Below are 12,643 nucleotides of genomic sequence, written 5' to 3'. Positions count from 1 at the left end.
GCCGACAGTTAAAATGTGTCACTATTGACCCCAACGCCGACAGTTAATTCGAGACCAATGCCGACAATTAAAATGTGTCGTTGTTGACCCCAACGCCGACAGTTAATTTAAGACCAATGCCGACAGTTAAACGGTGTCGCTATTGACCTCAACGCCGACAGTTAAAAAACGTCCAATGCCGACAGTCATAAAATGTCGCCAAAATTCAAATAAAAAATTATAATTAATGAATAATAAAATTTAAAAAATAAACTAAATTATGTAAATATGTATTTATTAAAATCTTTTAAAACTAGATTTTTTTTTGTTTCTAAATTTTTCATATTATTAACTTTTGTATTTATAATAATTTTTATATCAAATTTTAAATTAATTATAATATTAAGAGTAACAATACTATAATTTAATTTTATAAAAGATATTAATTACTAAAATGTCGCCAAAATTCAAATAAAAAATTATAATTAATGTATAATAAAATTTAAAAAGTAAACTAAATTATGTAAATATGTATTTATTAAAATCTTTTAAAACTAGTTTTTTTTTTATATAAAATTTTCATATTATTAACTTTTGTATTTATAATAATTTTTACATCAAATTTTAAATTAATTATGATATTAAGAGTAAAAATACTATAATATAATTTTATAAAAAAATATTAATTACTAAATTATAATACTAAAGTTTTAGTTAAAAAAATTTATTTGAATAATTTATCAAACTTTTTAAGGATATTAAATAGTACACATATAATATTTAAAATAATTTATAATAGTGTTAACCTGTTTCGAACCCCCCACCCTTCCAAATCAAGTTAGAGACTCTAACACTAAACCAACACAACTAATTGAACAACAAATGAATATACAAATATTTATATAGGTGTCCAATTTTATTTTTTGGCTTGACCCCAAGTAGGTTATCCTAATAGACAATACTAAGTTTCATTATTTTCACAAAGAAAAGAGAAGGTTGTACGGCAGCAGGCGCAGGGGACTCGGGGCTGGGCTCGACGGCAACGACTGGTTGCTCGGGGGCAGGCTCGACAACGGGTGGGGGGTCTCTGGTCTGGGCTCGATGGCGCAGGGGGGTCGAGGTAAGGGTGTACAGCGGCAGGGGGCTCGGGGCTGGGCTCGATGGCAACGAATGGTGGCTCGGGGGCTGGGCTCGATGGCGGGTGGGGGGGTCTCGGGTCTGGGCTTGATGGCGCAGGGGGGTCGAGGTCAGGGTGTACAACGGCAGGGGGCTCGGGGCTGGGCTCGACGGCAATGAATGGTGGCTCGGGGGCAGTTTTGAGCAATTCTGTATCAATTTGACAAATGAAAAACTACAGCAACATTTTAATCAGGTTTGAGAAGATTTATCTTCTTTTGGTTTTAGTGAATCTGCTAAACCTTTTTTGGCTTACTTAAATTACTATTTGACAGCATGTCTTCAAGATGGAGCAAGAAGAATATACAAAATAAGAAATTGACTGGAGTTATATAGAGTTTATTGACAATCAAGATGTTCTTGATCTCATTGAAAAGGTTGGTTGCTGTCTTTATATATATATACACATATTATGAAACATGTTTCTTGGCATACTTGTGTTAAAATCAATTATGATCTTTCCAACTTTGGTCCTTGAGGCTTTATATCTTTGATATACAAGTGCTTTTGCTGTTATGAGGATTCTAAGACATGTAATTTCTTTGTTGTTTCAGGCCATATGATTTAGACTATTACATTACTGAATATGATGCATCTTAATCGGAGAACTTTATTTGATATTGGGTAGTTATTTAGATATTCAATGATATAAAGTTATATGGGATTGTCCGGGAAAATATTGGATATAGTTTGATATTGGGTAGTTATTTGGTTATTCAATGTGAAAGAGTCAAAAGTGTTTTTATTTGCTGATTGAGTTTGCTAGAGACTGGAGTTTCTTGTTGTAATTTTCTTCAATCTGATCTTCTATCAGACCTGTATTTTTTCATATATTTATACAAGTTCATATTTTTTTTAAAATCTGGGAACTTTATTAGTATGGATTTATAACAAGTACGAGTCTTATTTGTAAAATTTTATCAAACTGTGTTTTCTGTAACATTTATCTTGAAGCTGACATATCTATGATCTGTCAAATATTGAAATAATTTGAGAGTTTATTTTTGAAGTTTGACTTAGTTATTGATTTGCTTAACTCCCTACCCTCCCTGCTGAGTATAGAGTGGTCTTTTTTTTTAGGGGATTTATTCAACTTCAATCAGTTGGTGAGGCATATAAATTGTTCTACCTTGGGCCCCTTCAATTCACAAAAATTAAGAAGGGTATTAGAGCATGTTGGCTTTCTTGCACCCACAAGTATTCAGAATAGCAATTCATACATACACATTCTTTCAAATAATTAATTGTCACATACTTCAGCTTTTGATAATTCCATGTTGACTTTTGCTATACAATATGTAACGCCCTACTTCCTTAGAGCCGTTACTAAGTGAGTTTTTAAGACAAAACAGTGTGCAATGAACTCGCTAACCGAGGTTTTGAACAAAAGTGTGACTAATTAAAAGCTAAGGCTGTAATCTTTGAAAATGCGTCGTTTCATTAAAACTTCTATCATTAAACATTTGGGATCCCAAAATAAGGTTTGAAAACTAATTACATCTTGAAATAAGGTTACAGTTGTTTAATCATAAAATCATAGATTATTACAGCCATTTTCGAATAAACCCCCAACCAAAGCAGTCGGGCAGGCCAAACATGTACGCGTCGCTTCACGCTCTCCGTACTCATGGTTGGTTGACTCAGTCTTTGCCCTACCTGCAACACGGAGCACCCGTGAGCCGAAGCCCAGCAAGAAAACTCATGCAGAACATAACATATGCCAATATATATAGTTAATCATATCAAATAGCCCACAGATAAACAAGTCAATCATTAGACTAAGCAAACACGGCCAAGCCGCCCCAGAGCCTTACCGAAGCCTGGGGTATCGGTTCTTACCGCGAGGATAACTCATGTATCCCTTGGGTCCCACCCTGAATATAGCATAACACATGTATCCACCGGGCCCCGCCCTGACTATAACATCCCATGTGCTAGGTGTTACTTTCGGCCCCACGGCCGCCCCGGCCTACGCCGTACTCGGCCCCACGGCCGCCCCGGCCTATGCCGTACTCGGCTCTTGCCGTTCATTTCATCATAATCACACATATAGTATATTCGAAATAAACATTCACACACATCACGGTTCATTTAAGGTTAAACATTTACACATAATACAATCCGGGGCCATGCCCTACAATCACACAGTGGGGCCATGCCCTATTATCGGGTGTTACGGTTTTCTTACCTTAATTCCAAATGCTTTAAATAGAAAAATGACGGCCCCCGAGCACGTTCCACCTCCCGAGCACTAGCTTAACACCTAGTCACAACCAAGATAATGGATACCAATAAGATTAATCTCAAATGAGTTTCTAACCCAAGTTCTAGTCCCCGGAACATTGAACTTCACCAAAAATATAAAAAGATTCAATCCCGAGCACCCGTGGTTAAATTCCCAAGCTTAGATTCTCAAAATCCCAAAATTCCTTAAGCGCCGCGGCATGGCCCCCAAACAGAGCCACAAAATGCCCAGAAACAGGTAAGGGCCGCGGCCCTACAAGGACCATGCCGCGGTCCGCCCTCCATCCTCAGCACAACTTAGCCTTCAAGGGCCGCGGCCCGACCCTTCGAACCCAGAAAAACCCACCATTTTCAAGCTTAAAACCTCACCTTAAGCCATCCCAAAGCTCCCAAATCAAAACCAATTAATAATCACAACATTAGGATGGTTTAAACAACACAATTCCACCAAAAATCCAACCTAACACTCACCAAGATCCCAAATTCCAAATTTCTGAAATTTCAAACCTAAAACTCAAAACCAACCATGGAAATTCTCAATTTCAACCATCAAACTTTAATTTAAACCTTACCTCAGTTGTACAATCATTTCCCAAAGGATCCCATGACCTATCTTCAAAGTTTCAAGCCTCAAACTCCACCTTGAATATCAAAATCCATAAACATTCACAACCCAACAAAATCTCAGAATTTAACTTGAGAAAGAGAATTAATTGCTTACCTTTACCCTGATTTGTTCTTGATTAACTCTTGAGCTAAACCTCCAAATCCCACCATCAACTTTCAGAAATTCAAGCTTGATTTCTCCTAAGATTTCTATGGATTTCATGAAAGAAAGAGGAAAGAAAGAAGAAGAAGAGAGGGTGGAGGCTGGGTCGGTTTCTCTAAGTCTCCAAATGGTTTATTTGTTTTGTTTTTATAACTTAAGCTGGTTACCTCAAGGTTCGGGGTACCAAAATATCCCCGAGGCAAAAATGGTAAAATCCCCCAGTATTCCCGCCTAGACATCCTAACCTCAAATATATCTCCAATTATTTATTTTCATAACCCAATACCAAAAATACTCCTTGACTTGCCCAAAGTCAATCATAATGCCCCGTTGTGACTTTTCCCCGCTATTCAGCTCTAGGATCGCCTCGTGCCGAAAGTTACAAATCACAGATATACCCACATACCACTGTGGTCTCAACAATCATCACATATTAATACAGTTATGCCCAACATGGCCAAAATTACAATTATGCCCTTCTAACACAATCCGGGCCTACATGCATACTAATATACATAGTCATGCATCTCAAATAATCAAATAGTCACATAATACGCTTTAAATCATAACCATGCATTTAACTCATAAAATCACACATAAATCCCAACATGCCCTCCTGGCACACTAATCAAGGCCCTTAAGCCTTATTAGCGATTTTGGATCGTTACACAATAGCTGCTTGATTGGACATTGTCATTTGATAGACATGTTTTTCTTCTCTTTGCTAGAATCTATCATTTAATGAATGAGAGAGTAGTTGGAAGTTCATTTCTTTGTTTCTATTTTAATGTACATGTACTTCTATTATTTCAGAAACCTGGAGGAATCATTGCTCTTCTGGATGAGGCGTGGTATATATACAAGCTTTTATGGAATAACCTCTTTCATTCATTTTTTTAAGATAGGAATATTTACATTTTACTTTAGATGTATTGTTCTATGTTAGGAATAATTTTATGTTTTTTAATATATTTTGATATCATCCAATCTTTTGCATGCTGCTAAGGAAACTGGTGCCCTTCAGGCTGCCAAAAATAAGCTGGAAAAGCAAGTTGAAGAATTGACCTGGCGTCTACAGCTAGAGAAGCGAATGAGGGTAAGCTTTGCTTCTTCTTTTCTAATTTTTATTTTAGATTATTTTTCTGCTTTTATATTTCCAGTTGTTATCTTCCTAGAGATTAATTGATATTTATGGTACTTGTATCATGTTTGATTGATATGATTTGATTGAGTTTGATACTTTTACCATGTGTTTTGGCTATGTAATTTAGAAAACATATTAAAAAGATTAATTCAACTACCAATTTTATCCACTTAGCATGTGATAATTTTGATATTCCACTGCTCTGAGAATATTTGAAAAATGTTATACTCCAAATCCAAAACTAATACTAATCCAAAAGAAAAAAAAAAGAACAGAATAAGTAAAGAATAAATGAATTACCTAATGTATAATAACAAGAGTGGGCAGTAACCAAACAAATTAAGAACTGAAACAATTGCAGAAATGGAGCACCTGATTTTTTTTTAGGTACCATTTAATCTATATAATATACATGGATATATACATGTAACATCAGCCATACATTATATATCAATGAAAAATTGAAAATAAATCTCTTGTTTCATATCAGGCAATGAGTCTATATTCCACAGTATTACTATCTGCTATTGATATTTGATTTCCATGTCCAGGAGAGGATATTTTTGTATGCATCTGTTTGGCAATCTTGATATTATTATTTGATGACGAGGGTGAAAATAACTTAATAGCTTGTTGCTAAATTCTTATTTTCTTTCCCAATTACCATGAGCCTAGTTCATAGCTCCTACTAGTTTTTCTTCTGGGTTTATTCTGGCTATATAGTGGCTGTAGTTAAGGTGTTTGGTCAAAGGCAGATCTCTTTAATGCTTTAAATTTTGTTATCTATAATTCTGTAAATTCGCTTGTATTCGGACCAATTGCAGCGGCGCAGGAAGGGACTCCTCCAACAGGTTCTGTCAGCTCTCTTCTTTCTTTGTATTCAACTTTTTCTTTGTTATTATCGAATTGATTAGAAGCTGAAATAGTTATTATTGAGAAGATTGAATGCTGAAATAGATAATATAGAATTGAGCAGTGGGTTTATACTTTATATTTTTGTGAGTAATTGATGTGGTTACTAGTTTATATATTGCTTAATATCTTGTTTCCACTTGAGAAGATTCATTTGGACATTTGGTTTCAAATCTTTTATTTTGCTCAGATTTTCATTTTTAAAGCACACAAGTGTTTGGCAAAATGTGTCGGAGAATATTAAGAATATTTGATGTTTTGAACTTATTGTTTATTTCACAAAATGTCTCAGAGAATTATAAGCATATTTTAAATATACCCGAAATATACGTTGGTTTGGTTGAACACTATAATATACATGTGTACCTATAAGATACAAAATAAACATATAAGAATCTGATCTCACTTGGCTAGTGGTTGCTCATTTTTTTGTTCTGTTACCAGAAATTATATTTGGACATGGAAGTAGTGTGTTCGAAAGTTTCAAACTTTGGAGTCTTTTGGCTTTTATTGATTGTTGCTTTTATTAGTAGGCAGAAGTTAGGCCATGTAGATATTGTTGGGGGCTACTATTTGGTCAGAAGGCACAGACAAAAAAATTATTAACTTAGTGTGGTAATGCAATTAGATATATTGTTTCCTGTGCCTTCTATTTAGAGGCTCGTACTATCAGGGGGCTTGGGGCTGGGCTACAACATATATAATATATAGATAGTTGGTGGTGACTCTTCTACATGCACATAAATATTATAAAGATTGTAGGTATAAATATATGTATATATATTTATATTAGTTTTTTGTCAAAATGTAATCCATCTTTGCATTTTGAAAATACATAAACTAAGTTATGATTTAGTTTTCTATGTATTTTAGGTGGACAAGCTAAGCATTTGACTCAACCCAAGGCTGAGAAGAAAGAGTAAGATGAGCATTTGGTTTTTCTCTTCTTTGCATTATTATTTAATGATTTAATTCAGATTTGACTCACTTTCATTATATTATAACATTGTAAATGTGTGTATGTGCTGAGACAGACTTCAAAGAAACTATTTTGCAACAGTTTGCAAGAGGTATGCTTCTAACTTTTATTTTAATACTATGCAAATGTTAGAGGAGTTTGAATATCTTAAAAATTCATCCATAGTGAAGTAGGTTATGAGATTGTTACTGTGTGCTGCGGTGATAACGGAAGGTTGAGAACTTGTGTGTTTTAGTGAAGTAGGATCTGAGAAATTTGTGTGCTGCGGAGATAAGAAAGAAAACTTGTGTGTTGTTTGAATTGATGTAGACTTGTCTATGATCATCCTATAATTGAATTGTGTTTGTTTGATTGGTTTGATTATAACATATACTTGTATGAATGTACATATTGTGTGTTGGCATATGCATATAGCATAACCTTTTGTATTTCTTGTTTTGTATATGTTAGTTTTCTTCTTGTCCCTTGTCTAATGTCTTTGGTGAGGTGATTTATAACATTGAGCATCACTTTTGGTTCTTGTGATCACATGTAGGTTCAATAGTATAAAGTTCTATACAAAAGCTTGACGTTATTAGCATATTGGTTGATAATTCATGATTTGTTTTTTTGCACCAGAACTACTATCTCAATTTGTGTTTATTTTAATTGAAGCATAGCTTTATGTTTCATTGTAGTCTAATAGTTTGATCATTTTCTTACTTAAATAATATTCAAGTTATTTTTTTTCTTCCAAATTGTAGTTGTTTTCACCATGTTCGATGGCCTTAGATGAAACAATGTATTCTTTAAACAATTGAAAATTTTCTAAAAAAATCAATTGGTGAGTTTTGGGTTCAATCAATTGAGACATAGGATATATATTTATATATTTACTCGATGATTTCTTTTTCTGCACTAGAACTACTATCTCAATTTGTGTTTATTTTAATTGAAGCATAGCTTTATGTTTCTTTGTATTCTAATAGTTTGATCATTTTCTTATTTAAATAATATCTAAGTTATTTGTTTTCTTCCAAACTGTGATTGTTTTTACCATGCTCGATGGCTTTAGCTGAAACAATGTATTCTTTAAACAATTGAAAGTTTTCAAAAAAAATCAATTGGTGAGATTTTGGTTCAATCAATTGAGACATAGGATATATATTTATATATTTACTCGATGATTTCCTTTTCTGCACCAGAACTACTATCTCAATTTGTGTTTATTTTAATTGAAGCATAGCTTTGTGTTTCATTGCAGTCTAATAGTTTGATCATCTTGGTGCTCTTATTTATAACTATATTATCTTTTCTTTTCTTTCCAAGTACTATGGACTTAGAATCTTATGCATATTACCTACACAGTGCATGTCTTTATATGTGTATATATGTATATTAATTTCTCGATGTTTATTGTATATTTGCTAATGTGCTATGAATGATTGGTCATTTGGTTTATTAATGTCTGTGATTTCATAAACTAACTAGCTTGAGCACTTTTAAATTGAGACTGACAGGTATGCATTCCTTAGTTTAAAGAATTAAGACTAACTACTTAAGCCATGAGGCTATCCAATTTGATAAGAAAAATACAACTTTTATATAAATTATTTTTGTGACTGAAAACCACAATCATCCTTTTTATTTATTCTGCAACCTCAAGTTCTCTATTTATTTTAGTTTTGGTTTAACTTTAATGGTGTTTATTCTGTATTTTAGGCTAAAACTCTACTTGAATATTTAAGAGAACCAAGACAATTATATAAGAGAACCAAGGCAACACAAAATTCTTCTTCAAGTTGTTGGGTATTATTTTCTTTCTTGCTTGTAAGAATTATGTACAGTGAGGATTTGATGTATTATTTACATCGAGAATAATGAATTTTTATTGAGAATTATAATGAATTTTCATCGAGACTTATTTAGTCTCATGGGGATTTGATGTATTATTTACATTTCAATTGTATGAATAAATGTTGTATGTATATGAATTTTTATTGTGATAAATATAATTTTTTTTACAAATTATGGTAATAATAATTATGTGAGTAATTTTTTTATTTAAATTTATATCAAACTTCACATGTTAAAAATATAATTAAAAGTTTTAAAAAATATATATCGAAAAATTATTATATATATATAAATTCAATGTTACGGCGACACGTATTAACTGTCGGCATTGCTAGCAACGACGACACGTATTAACTGTCGGCGTTGTCAGCAATGGCGACACCTATTAACTATCGGCATTGCCAGCAACGACGACACGTATTAACTGTCGTTGTTGCTAGCAACGGCGACACGTATTAACTGTCGGCGTAGCCAGCAACGGCGACACGTATTAACTGTCGGCGTAGCCAGCAACGGCGACACGTATTAACTGTCGGCGTAGCCAGCAACGGCGACACGTATTAACTGTCGGCGTAGCCAGCAATGACGACACATATTAACTGTCGGCGTAGCCAGCAACGACGACACTTATTAACTGTCGGCGTAGCTACCCTACGCTGGCATAGGCAAATACGACAGTTAGTCGACTGTCGTCATTGCTCAATAGCGACAGTTAAAATCTCTCGGGAAATCCCATTTTTGTAGTAGTGTATGGTCATTTTAATAAAAATATTTGTAAGGATTAGTGATCCTTATTTAGTTTTAAACCCATTAAGGAAATTCATACAAAAATATTTGAGACTAAACCCTAAGTCTCGGGGAGACCTATCCTATGGTCTCGATACCTAGGCTTGGGTATCACAATAGTACTTACCCACAATCCGCTTCTTTAAATGCATCGCTATTAACCCGTACTTTCAACAAGTTGGTTAAATATATGGAAGATTTTAGCCGGTATTATATCTAGAAAATACTAATTAATTCCTTAATTATTCTTAAAGAAAATAAACTCTTAATTTTCGTATTTTTTTTTTAAGGTTTTAATCTCTAAAAATCGTTTTAAGAAAATTGTCTAATTTGTCTTAATTAGGAAAACTGTTAAAAATTTCCCATCTTGACTAGTTAATCTTTCTGAAGTCAATTAATCAAGTTTACTTACTAGAAAAATAATTCACTCAATTATTTTATCAAAAGATAGGGTTTTAAACCCTCTTTTAATTTATTAACTTATTAATAAATAAATTCTTTTATTTTTTTGAAAGAATAAAATTTTTTTAATAAAAATAATTCCCACTAAACTCAAAATGGTATTTTAGGTCAAAATATGTTTTCAAGACTTACCAAGTTTTTATTATCTTGCAATAAGCAAACTTTAACTTTTTACCTTAAGTTTCAAAATCTCATTTATACACTAAGTGTGAAAACCCTATTTTTCACATTTGTAACTACATACTTTGTTAGTTCATAACTTGAAATTTACTTAAGAAATTGTTACAAAAATTTCCCAATTCCATTTTTGGCATGCCATTTAGGTCTTTGTAGAATCTTAGGTCAAAAGAAGAATTTTTTATTGGTGAAATTATTTTCCAACATGAGATAAAAATGACCTTATTTTCATGTCCTTATTTTTTCCAAACTTTGACACTTAATAACTTTCAAACTGTTTAGAATTTTCTTACCAAATTTTACAGTGGAATACTAGGTTATGCCAATAATATGTCCACCAAATTTTAGAAAAACTGAATTCATTTGCCCTATACAGTGGCTGTCCAAACTTGGTCCTGAAATTAAGAATACGAAAAAATAGTTTTTTTTACCTAAACTTTGAAATAGCATAATTCACTCATTTTTAAACATTTTTGAGTGTTTCAAAAGCCCAATTTTATGTAATCAATCTCAAAACCATCACAGTAAAATTAAATTTTACAAAATCAATATACAGTAGATGCTTGACCCCTTGGAAGTCACAGCTCAAAACATATATTTTGTTTTAGGGTTTCCAACAAAACCCTTGGGGGTTTTGGTCCCTATTTTCAAAAATCAACACACAAGCATCATAAAAATTATAAAACAACTACCGTAACCTTATTACATCACCAATAAGAAACTTTAAGCATTAACTATATAAAATGATGTTTAAAACAAAAACCATACAATAATAACCATAAAAGTAAACTTTTTACCTCTTGTTGTTCTTGCTTAAGGTTTGGATCTTCCTATTAGCTTTGGCTCCTTCAAAACCCTTTCAAAACCTTAATCAACTCCCCCAACAACATATATAATCAGCTATTGCAAAATCTATGGTTAAAACTTTACAAGAGTCTAGTTTTTTGAAACTTTACCTTACGGAAACCCTTTCTAGACCAAAGCTTAGCTTCCAAGCCTTCTTAGTGTTATTGAGGTTGAAGATGGAGAGAAACTTGATATAGAGTTTTCAAATAAGATGAGAGTGATTGTGAGAGAGAGAGGGTTGGATTTGGGGGGGTTAGAAGGGTTTAGACTACTCTAAAATATCCTAAAACATTTGAGTATTTTGACTATCCACTTGCCCTTATCCCTAATATTTAAAATGAGATTTAAAACTTAATTAATTTTGTACACACTATTTAAAACCTCACATGGCCAGCCACCTCTTTCCATTTATGCATTTATATATATATTTATATATTTTATAAAGGTTAATAAACATTTCCTAAGAAGAAAAATCCAATTTGACTTCCTATAACATTTTTCAATCTTATTAAGTTTTTTTTAAAAAAAGCTTAACACATAATAATTAAATTAAATATATCTCACATTTAATTTAATTAATCACACAATAAAATTTATTCTACGGTCCATTCATGGAATAAAATTTCCCATTTCGGTAAAATTAAGCATTTAACACAAAATGCCCTAAAATTTCCATTTTCTCTTCGGTTTATTATTTTTGACCAAACTTTAATTTTTATGAATGTATTTTATGCCAAAAATATATTTTCCATAGTTTTTCATTTTATTTTCCGATATTTTTTACCTGATCAGGGTTTTTGTGTCGGTCCAAGACCGAAAGTCTTACCTTGACTTTTAAACACAAAATTCATAATTTAGCTAGCAATAAATCATGGAAATAAATTTCAAACAAAATATAATATTATTTAAAATAATATTTTTAACTCGGGGAAAATAATCCCGACCCGAGTCGTTTCAAGGTACCCGAAAACGCAGGACATTACAACCATCTGCTAGTTGTTCATAAGTAGAGCTAGGTCTTAATGTCCATTAACCTCTCTAATTATGTATTTATCAATTAGTTCCATTTGATCCTCTAATGAATATTATTCTATAAATTTAAAGGATTACACTATTTTGGGCCCTGTGTTTTGATAAATTATTTTTTGCATCATGTATTTTGTAAAATTGTTCAAATATACCCCTGAACTCGCAAGATGTACTCAACACATAAGGTCTTGGAATTAGGCCTGAGATTGGTTTTTCAGGCTTACAGAAAAGATACGATATATTTTCTCACTGTGTGAAAAATTTGAGAAAACTTAATCACTATGTATCTTTTTAAAACTGTAGA

General features: G+C 32.6%; 2 long non-coding RNA genes across 5 annotated transcripts; one reads left to right on the top strand and one right to left on the bottom strand.

Annotated features, from left to right (window-relative positions):
• The first annotated feature begins 947 nt into the window (after positions 1 to 947).
• Positions 948 to 9,210, top strand: LOC133807312 (uncharacterized). Of its 4 annotated transcripts, XR_009879263.1 has the most exons (6): positions 952 to 1,351; positions 1,431 to 1,532; positions 4,982 to 5,019; positions 5,175 to 5,264; positions 6,137 to 6,163; positions 7,098 to 9,210. It is a non-coding gene; the product is annotated as an uncharacterized LOC133807312 (long non-coding RNA). The 4 variants fall into 4 exon arrangements; XR_009879262.1 differs by having other exon boundaries at positions 948 to 1,351; positions 5,175 to 6,163; XR_009879261.1 differs by having other exon boundaries at positions 953 to 1,351; positions 6,137 to 9,210.
• On the bottom strand, positions 2,591 to 11,568 carry LOC133807313 (uncharacterized). The gene is made up of 3 exons (XR_009879264.1): positions 11,421 to 11,568; positions 11,262 to 11,330; positions 2,591 to 2,811 (listed from the first exon to the last, which is right to left on the bottom strand). It is a non-coding gene; the product is annotated as an uncharacterized LOC133807313 (long non-coding RNA).
• Positions 11,569 to 12,643: the final 1,075 nt, after the last annotated feature.

The sequence above is a fragment of the Humulus lupulus genome, chromosome X, assembly GCF_963169125.1.
Source record: "Humulus lupulus chromosome X, drHumLupu1.1, whole genome shotgun sequence".
Classification (NCBI taxonomy): Eukaryota; Viridiplantae; Streptophyta; class Magnoliopsida; order Rosales; family Cannabaceae; genus Humulus; species Humulus lupulus.
This window is presented reverse-complemented; position numbering and strand designations above follow the sequence as displayed.